Consider the following 10,614-nt stretch of genomic DNA (forward strand, 5'->3'; position numbering starts at 1 on the left):
TCTAATAATTTTGGAAGAGTTATGCTGTCCAAAAACTGATCAATTTCCTTTTTAGATGGGTTTATTTGTGGTGAATACAATGTTTTATAGAAATCCCTGAAAATGTTGTTTATTTGTTCGGGTCATATATTGTGTTCCCAGATAAATCTTGAACAGCACATATAGTTGTTTTTATTTATTTATTTTTTTTTAGCTGGTTTGCTAGAAATGCACGGATTTATTACCATGTTCATAATTTTGTAAGCGTAGTCTTTCTACTAAGAATTTTTTTTTTTTTTTTTATCAATTATCTCATTTAATTCTAGTTTTGTTTTTCGTATTTTGTTCAATGTTTCCTGATCTTGGTGTGACACGTAGGTTTCTTCTAGAGATTTGATGGTTTTTTCAATTCCTGAATATTTTAGTTTTTTTTTCTTTCTTTTTATGTGATGAAAAGAAACTATTTTACCTCTCATCACAGCTTTCCTGCTTCCCATAGAACAGATGCTGAAGTTCGGGAATGTCATTAAAGTCTAAATATGAAGTCCCTCTTTTTAATTTTTTTTTTTTTTTTTTTGTCTGTCCCATTTGGTTCTTAAGCCGTCAGAATTGTTGTCTGAAGACCAACAAGGATACCAAATGGATTTATTTTGCCAAATGGATCATCATGGCATTACCGTATTGGTCCATTTGATCAAACTTTGTTATTTTTATTTATTTTATTTTCAGTTGTTACAGATGGGACAGACATGACTGGGGGATAGGAAAGGGAGAAAGAAAGAGAGGAAGGAAAAGAAAAACAGAAGGGAAAAGGGACAGTGAGAAAGGGCACTTATAAAGACAAAGAGAAAAAAAAAATCTCCTGGATCACCTGTTGAGAGAAAAAGGAGAAGACAAGCAAAAAAAAAAAAAAAAAAAAAAACAAAGCAACATACTAAACACAACACCATCACGTTAATCTAGCTAAGTGTGAACAGCAGTAAATACTAAATATTGAAAGTTGTTGTGCAGCACACAGGACAGACAGCGCACAATGTGCTTTGAAGTAGCAGCTAAGAAAGGTGTAGTTTATGTCTACGAACAGTGAACACCCGTGTGTACACCTGTGTGGATCAACGCGCTTGTATACAAAAGGTATCCCCATGTAACGGTCTGCTAGAGGTGTGGAGGCCCATAGCCCCATCCCCAGGGCATGAAGCAGGCATGGAGGAGATCCAGGCTCCAGACATCCAGAGGCCCCAGAGTGCGAGAGCCCAAGGAGGACCACTGGAGGGGCATCCGTGCCACCTTCCTGGGAAGGGCTGAGGAGATCCCCAGACAGGGGTCACCCAGTAGCCACGGAGCAGAAGCCAGAGGGGCTGCACCGGCGTGCCCGCCCGGCTCTGCCGGCAGCCAGCTGTGCCAGAGTGAACCGAGTTGCAGGCCCGAGGCCGGAGGCCCGAGGGCCCCCTTTGCTCCGGAAGAGGCCTGACCGAGCGACAGGCACCAGGCCCCGCCAATTAGCCACCGGGAGTGAGCTGGTGCATACCTGAGCGCCCAGCCCCGGACACCAAGAACCACCAATGCACCAACCCCTGAGGGCATCAGTTACCAGCAGGGAGTGTGGTGAGGGGAGATAGGCCTCCACACTTGGAGGGCCTGGGAGTACCCAGGGAGGTGGAGTCTAAGACCCGACCTGACATATAGACACAGACAAACAGGCACACACAGACATAAACATGCTTTCCCACCCTCATGCACACATATACAAACACTCAGCACTCACCCAACGTAGGGATAGACATACATAGACATGTACACACAATCATACTCCCCAAACATACTCTATGCCCGGGTCCAGGTACCCTCGCCCCCAGAGGGGAAACGGCACCAGACCCAAGATATGTGACCCTTTCCCCCGGGGTGGAGGCAAGCAGACCGCCCCAGGCTCCGCAGCAGCAGGGAGGCCAATCGGACGGCCAACACCTCCTCCCAGCCCCCCCGCCCCGATGGCTAGTAGAGAACGGGGTGTGTGAAGACCCCATACCTCCCTCCTCCCGCTCATGTGTAGTGTTGCTGCGTGTTGTTCTAAAGTGCATTTAAAACAAGGGAGGGCATGGTGCTGCTGCCAGAGAGCAGCAGGTGTTAGCACGGCCCCTCCCGAGAACCCTCAATGTCTACATGGATTTAAAATTGAGAGGTGGGCACCGGCGCCAGAGGTAGGGTTGAATACACAGACCGTCCTCTGGACGCCGTTAACCTGGTCACCCTCAAGGCCCTATATATATATATATATATATATATATATGTGTGTGTGTGTTATGAGAGTGTGAATAATGTGGATGTCTAAGTTGTGAAATAAAATTGAGGCGCAGGTGGCCAGAAGGGGACAGAGGGGGGGGAATGCCTCCCCTGCACCCTGGTGACACACCCGCCCTCCTTAGGGCCAGCTCCCCGGCTGACCCCAGTAGGCACCCCCGTCCTCTAGTACCCACCAAGGCAAGGGAGCCCAGGCCCATCCAGACCGGGGCCTATGGCAGCAGCACCGCTAAGCCCTACAGGACCTGGGGAAGTCCACCCCACCCCACCGCAGAGGAAACTATACCCACCCCAACATTCAATCATCTCCAGACTACACAAGACAACAGACACCCAGGTTAGGTTTATTCTCCACCTCTCCTGTGTCTTTCCCCCACCTGCAGAGTGGACTTCTGCTAGGACTTCTGCTTTTTTAAAATATTTAATAAAGTCTTCATCTTTAAGCAGTGATGTATTAATTCTCCAGTTTTTACTTGGCATAGTATTATTCTTGTAAATTAGTGTTAAAGATACAGGAGCATGATCGCTGACAGCTATAGGGTGAATCTCAGTGTCTGAAATGTCACTCAGCAGTGAGCTGCTGACCAAAAAATAATCCCAACGAGAGTAGGAGTGATGAACATGTGAGAAAAAAGTATATTCCTTACTGTTGGGGTGAAGTAATCTTAATGACAAATGAATTTTCAGACTTTCAGAGGACCGAAGGAGACTGACAGGTGACTCTCAGTGATGTCAGCTGACAGCAGAACCATTCAGTGCACTAGCATGAGAAGTGTTTGCTGAGGAAATACACTTAATAGTTTCAACATGAAATATTCAAAAACAAATATATGGTCCACTGTTTGAGTGACAGAGGCAGAAATTTCTGTGTTTGCATGTGGAGAAATCTGCTGTTAAATCAGAACATGAAGATGAGATGAGATAAGATAAGATAAGATAAGATAAGATGACCTTTATTAGTCCCACAGGTGGGAAATTTGTTTTGTTACAGCAAAAGTGCAAAGTTATGCAGCAGAAATTAGAAAACACTGGAATCCAATAGAATAAAATAAAATACTATATACAATAGAATAAAATAAAATACAAATGCTATATACAACTGAGTAAGAAAATACAAAAGTACAACTTGTCAGAAAAAGAATTGCACATATAACAGTCTTATTGCACATGTGTGGATTTGATCAGCTGCAGAAGTCTTTGTTGTGGAGTCTGACAGCAGTGGGGAGGAAAGACCTGCGAAATCTCTCCGTCCCACACCGTGGGTGCCGCAGTCACTGAAGGAGCTGCTCAGTGCTGTCAGAGTCTCTTGCATGGGGTGGGAGATGTTGTCCAACAGGGATGACAGCTTAGCCGCCATTCTCCTGTCACTCACCACCTCCACTGGGTTCATGATGCTACATTGCCGGTACTCCCTCTGTGACCAGGTTAGTACGGTGGCCCTGAAGTGCAAACCACAAAACAAATCACAAAACGCACAACAAATTGAAAAGCGCAAGAACAAATTGAAAAGCGCAACAACAAATTGAAAAGCGCAAAACAAATCACTTAATGCAAAAACAAATTGAAAAGCGCAACAACAAATCACTTAACGCAAAAAACAAATTGAAAAGCTCAAAAACAAATAGAAAAGCGCAACAACAAAAACCAAACGGAAGAGGTAGGTACCAATGCTGCAACAACAGGCATCACTGATTGGATGATGGATCCAGTAGCCTTTTGAACCGGAAGTTGTTCTGCGAGCGTGGTTATGAGAAAGAGCAGTCAACATGTTTTGTCCAAGTTGTGGAAAAAGTTGGTAGAGCAGTCACCAAACCTTTGCAGCGGCTGTGGCAAAAGACTTCAAGACTCTATCACAGACCCTCTACAACCATCCAGTGAGTTAAAATCAAATTCAAAGGCTTCTATTGCTCATGGACATATGAGCTTACTGGCGCTTAGCACTTTTGTCGCTAGCACTTTTGTCGCTAATAGCTGTTAATTGAAAGGTTTTAGGGTTTTAGGTAACATAATTCTTTTATTAGTAATGGAATAATTTAACTAACTACAGTTTCCATCGTTTTTGACGCTGTTACCAATACAGAATGTTAAATGATGTGCATTACTACGAATTGACCGTGTTCCGTCAGATAGTGTTTCACCGTCACGATCTGTTTCCCCTGCTTCTCCGCGTTGCTCACGCGGCAAAAATCGCGTGTCCTCGCTACAAGCTCGCTCCCGAACTGTACTCGCAGCTCTCTGCTCGTACACATGGGAACAACGGCACCGTGGAAAGTCAAAATTCCTGTTTTTGCGCAGCATTTCGCCACTATTACCTCTGCTACGGTCCTCAGTCCTCAATCCAAAATAAGGGTGGTGGATCGATAGTATTGTGTACATGACGACAGGCAGACAGATTTAACAATAAACAAATAATAATGATGCCAAGCATTTAAAAAAACCATTTTGTAGAATACAATAATCTGTTTATTTCTTTGCAAAAAAAGGGGAAAATAAAGTGGAGTTAAAAGTAGCACCGATGTTCATTCACACGAGAAAATATTAAAGCATAATTAAGAAACATGTATGAATATTGGGGGAGGGGCAAAGCACTGTGCAGTTAATCAAAATAAAATGGCATGATCTGATTACAATGTACAAATTACTCTCTTTATTTATGAACTGGTGATGTATTCTCTCCACCTGTCTAAGCCACACACACAGCGCACACCCCTAGTTATACAAACATATCTATGGGTGCACTAAGATTCGTTACATGGAATGTAAATGGAGCTGGCTCCAGAGAAAAGAGGTTAAAAATATTTAACCAACTCAAAAAACTACAGGCAGATGTTGTCCTTTTACAAGAGACCCACAGACCTCTTAAAGGTTCGAATGAACTTAAAACACCTGAGTTTCCTAACGTGTTCTCAGCTTGTTATAATTCTAGACAAAGGGAGTAGCAATTTTAATACATAAAAATATTAATTTCACAGTACTCGATACAGTTATAGATCCAGAGGGCAGATTCTTAATCATTAAACTATCTATATGTGATAAAAGCTATGTATTGTAAGTGTATATGGTCCAAATGTTGATGATCCCTCATTCTTTCACAGTTTTTTCAGTGCACTCTCTGAACACTTAGATGGCACACTTGTTCTTGGAGGCGACCTCAACCTTGGACTAAATGAAGAAATGGATAGGCTCAATACAGCAGGAACTCAGCGTAATTGGCAGTCCACAAATATAATCAAACAGTATATGAGCGACTTTGGTCTTTGCGATGCATGGCGCTCCCTCCACCCCAACAGTAAGGAATATTCTTTCTTCTCACATGTCCATCACTCCTACTCTCGTCTGGATTATTTTTTTTGGTCAGCAGCTCATTGCTGAGTGACATTTCAGACACTGAGATTCATCCTATAGCTGTCAGCGATCATGCTCCTGTATCTTTAACACTAATGCACAAGAATAATACTACGCCAAGTAAAAACTGGAGATTTAATACTTCACTGCTTAAAGATGAAGACTTTATTAAATATTTTAAAAAAGAGTGGACTTCATATTTAGACTTTAATGACACTCCCGGAACATCAGCTTCTGTTCTATGGGAAGCAGGGAAAGCTGTGATGAGAGGTAAAATAATTTCTTTCTCATCACATAAAAAGAAAGAAGAAAACAAAAATATTCAGGAATTAGAAAAAACCATCAAATCCCTAGAAGAAGCCTACGCGTACCACCAAGATCAGGAAACATTGAACAAAATATGCAAAACAAAACTAGAAATAAATGAGATAATTGATAAAAAAACAAAATTCTTAGTACAAAGACTACGCTTACAAAATTATGAACATAGTAATAAATCCGGTCAATTTCTAGCAAACCAGCTAAAAATAAATAAAGAAAAAACAACTATATGTGCTGTTCAAGATTCATCTGGGAACACAATATATGACCCGAAACAAATAAACAACATTTTCAGGGATTTCTATAAAACGTTGTATTCACCACAAATAAACCCATCTAAAAGGAAATTGATCAGTTTTAGACAACATAACTCTCCCAAAATTATTAGACACTCAAGCAATGGCACTAGATTCGCCACTGACGCCAGGTGAACTCCAGGAAGCCCTGATAAGTATGCCCAATAATAAGGCTCCAGGCCCAGATGGCTTTCCTGCAGAATTCTACAAAGAATTCTGGACGATTCTAGCACCAGTTTTATACAGAACGTTGTTGGAAATCAAAGAAAAGGGCAGACTTCCATCAAATATGAATTCTGCAAACATTAATCTCCTGCTAAAACCAGGCAAAGACCCTGTATATCCCTCAAGCTATCGTCCAATATCCCTTATAAATGTAGACCTCAAAATAATCTGCAAAGCTCTCTCAAAGAGATTAGAGAAAATAACCCCCCTCTTAATTCATCCTGACCAAACTGGTTTCATAAAAGGTAGGCACTCATCAACTAACACACGTAGATTACTTAATTTGATAGACTACTCATACAGTAAAAACCTTGAAACTACAATATTTTCTTTAGATGCAGAAAAAGCGTTTGACAGAGTTAACTGGAAATTTCTATTTGCAACTTTACACAAATTTGGTTTTGGATCTTCTTTCATCAACTGGTTAAAATATTATATAATTCCCCAACAGCTTGTGTCAGAACAAATGACCAGACATCCTCCAGCTTCTGTCTCCTGAGGGGCACCAGGCAGGGATGCCCACTCTCCCCTTCACTGTTTGCAATTTTTATCGAACCACTAGCAGCAGCAATTAGACAGAATTCAGTAATTAAGGGCATAAAATGCAAGAATGTAGAACATAAAATCAGCCTTTATGCGGATGATGTGTTACTCTTTCTCCAGAATTCACAAACCAATATCTCTGGGGTGATTGAACTGATAAACTCTTTTGCAAGAATATCAGATTACTCAATTAACTGGTCAAAATCTACAGTCCTTCCGATTAATTGCTCCTTCCATAATTCCTCTTCTACTCCACTGCAATCGGGAAATATAAAATATTTAGGTATTAATGTATCTCCCAAGCTTGCAGATCTAACTAAATTAAACCATATCCCACTTTTAAAGAAGGTAGAAGGTGATCTGGCTAGGTGGAAATGTCTACCCATATCACTCATGGGAAGGGTTACCGCTATAAAAATGATGGTATTACCAAAAATAAATTATTTATTCTCAATGATCCCAACTAAACCGCCCATAAGATTGGTTCAGATCTCTAGATTCATATATGTCCAAATTCCTTTGGAAAAATAAGCCCCCACGTATAAGCTTAAAAACACTACAAAAGACCAAGGATAAAGGAGGATTAGAACTACCTAACTTTCAGCACTACTTCTTAGCCAACAGGCTTCAGTTTATCTCAGGATGGCAAAAAACATACCCTCTTAGATGAACCTTGGCTAGATGTAGAACAAGCACTTTGCAATAATCTAGAGATTTCAGATCTACCATTTATCAGCTCAAACATCCAACGACATGAATGCTTCAAAAGCATCAACATCAGCTCTTCTCTGACAGCGTGGTGGGAGTTTCTGAAGTTGACAGAGTCTTCATTAATCCCATGCAAAGCGTACACCTATCTGGAACAACCCTGACATATTACAAAACAATAATATGATAAACTTTTCAGATTGGAGTAGTAAAGGAATCAAATACTTAGAGCATATACTAGAAGGAACAGAATTTATTTCATTTGACAGACTAGTTACACAATATGGGATCAACAAGAAAAGATTTTAGAATATCAACAAATTAAATCCATAGTAAAAAGAGATTTAAACCGGGTCAAGTTGAACTACAAACGCCACCAAGTGTGGTTCAATTTCTTACTCTTAAAACCCCAAATTACTATCCAAAATATACAGAATGCTTTAAAACAGATGAATCAATATCACTTCCTATTGCAAAATGGGAAGCGGATTTATCAGTTAACTTTGACCAAAACTTCTGGTCTCAGATTTGCTTAAAAACCTTTCATCTAATTAGAAATCCCAGTCTTCAATTAATTCAATACAAAATACTACATAGAGTACACTATACAGGCCATCGGATGTTCAAGATGGGCTTTACGTCTACCAACAACTGCTCACACTGCCAAACCAATTCACGGACAATTATATCCACGCTCTTTGGTTCTGTCCACCAGTTCAGAAGTTTTGGCGCGAGATATGTGAAGACTTATCAAAGTGTCTGAAATGTAACATTCCAACTTCCCTTTAGTCTGTTTGTTGGGCAGCTTAGATAATGTCACTCCGGAAAAGAATATAGCCCATATGGTTTTCACTGCCCTATGCATAGCCAAGAAAACAGTCCTCATGAACTGGAAAAATAAAAATAATCTTAATTCTAACCAATATAGAAATTATTTATTAGATTACATTAGTCTTGATACAGCCTCTGCCACCACATCAGATCAATTGCTCTGGGCTCCTTTGATCAGCTCCATCACCTAGTGGGGTGGGGGTCTTAGTTTGGTCCCACCTTCACTGTTGTGATTGGTGTGGGGGTAGGGACAGGCTTAGGGCATCAGGGGTTCCCGGGAGCATCTTCCTTGGGGGCTCAACCGGGGTAACGGTCATGGCCAATTAGGGGCTCTGTTGGCTCTTAGGTGACGGTTTCCTCGTGGCTGCGTGCAGCAGGGCTAGGGAGGTCTGTGCTGACGGACGTGGGTTACTGACCTGGTAGCCTGGCTGCCCCTGGGTGGGTCCGGGATGGGCGTGAGGTTCTGGGGCACTCCGTCTCTGGGCTGGGGCCCTGGCCAAGCCTCAGGGGCTTGGGTCCTGGTTGGTGTGTTGCCGGGGTTGTGGGCGGGTGGGTGTATGGGGCCCAGTCCTGGCGCAGGGTGCCGCCTGTGCATCGAACCACCTGGGGGCTCTTCAACTGGTGGGGAGGTTGTCAAATCCTGCAGGAGATTTCCTCTCTTCAGGAACTCTCTGCAGGAGGGGGAGACTACAGGAGAGGTGGAGGAAGATCTCAGCCTGGGCGTCTATTGTCTTGTGTAGTCTGGAAGATGAGTGGATGATGGGGTGGGTGCAGTTTTCTCTGTGGTGGGGTCGGGTGGACTGTCCCGGGCTCTGTGGGGCTGGGCGGCGTTGCTGCACTGGGCCCCGGTCCGGATGGGCCTGGGCCCCCTTTCCTGGCGGGTTGCAGAGTATGGGGGTGCCTACTGGGGTCAGCGGGGAGCTGGCCCCAGGAGGGGTCACTGCCCCTCCTTCCTTCCCTCCCCATCTCCAGCTGCCTCCCTCTTCCCGCTCCACCACAATCACCCACACATGCAGGGCCTTGGGGTAGGGGTGTGTCACCAGGGTGCAGAGGAGACATCCCCCCTCTGTCCCCTTCTGGCTGCCTCTGCCTCAATTTTATCCCACAACTTAGACATTCACATTACTCACACTCTCATTACACATACATATAGGATCTTGGGGTGGGCACGCTACACAGATTCCAAATTACCATCAGGGTGTACACCTCACCCCTGGCGTCGTTGCCCACCTCTCAATTTTAAATACACGTAGACATTGAGGGCTAGCAGGAGGGGCTATACGCCTACCTGCTGCTCTGGCAGGTAGCTCCATGCCCTCCTGGGTTTTAAATGCACCTTAGAACACACATACATCAACACTACATATGAGCGGGTGGAGGGAGGTTTGGAGTCTTCCTACACCCCCGTTCTCTGCGGCCTGCTGGAGGCGGGGGGCTAGGAGGAGGAGTTGGCCGTCCGACTGGGGTCTGGAATGTGGGGCCTCCCTGCTGCTGCGGAGTCGGGGCAGTCTGCTTCTCCCACCGCAGGGAAAAGGGTAACATCACCTGGGTCTGGGCGCAGTTTCCCCCTCCAGGGGCAAGGGTACCTAGACCCGGGGCTTAGAGTACGCTTGGGGAGTGTGATTGTGTGTACAGCGTCTCTTTATGTCCGTCTCCACGTTGGGTGAGTGTTGAGTAATTGTATATGAGAGCATGAGGGTGGGAATAGATGTTTGTATCTGTGTGTGCCTGTATGTCTGTGTCTATATGTCAGGTTGGGTATCAGGCGCCACCTCTCTGGGGACATCTCAGGCCCTCCAAGGTTTGAGGCCCATCTCCCCACCACTCCCTGCTGCGGTGGCAGGCGCCTCAGACATCGGTGCGTTGGTGGTTCTTTGTGTCCGGGGTGGCGCCCAGGTACCCACCGGCTCACTCCTTGGCGGCTGCTTATCGGGGCCTGGAGCCTGGGGCTCGCTCGGGCCACCGGGGATGGGGTGCCCTCGGCCTCTCGGCCCGGGGCTCGGTCACTCAGGCACAGCTGGCTGCCGGCGGAGCTCACGGGCACGTCACTGCAACCCCCGGCTTCTGC

This window comes from Oreochromis aureus, linkage group 3, assembly GCF_013358895.1.
Source record: "Oreochromis aureus strain Israel breed Guangdong linkage group 3, ZZ_aureus, whole genome shotgun sequence".
Lineage (NCBI taxonomy): Eukaryota > Metazoa > Chordata > Actinopteri > Cichliformes > Cichlidae > Oreochromis > Oreochromis aureus.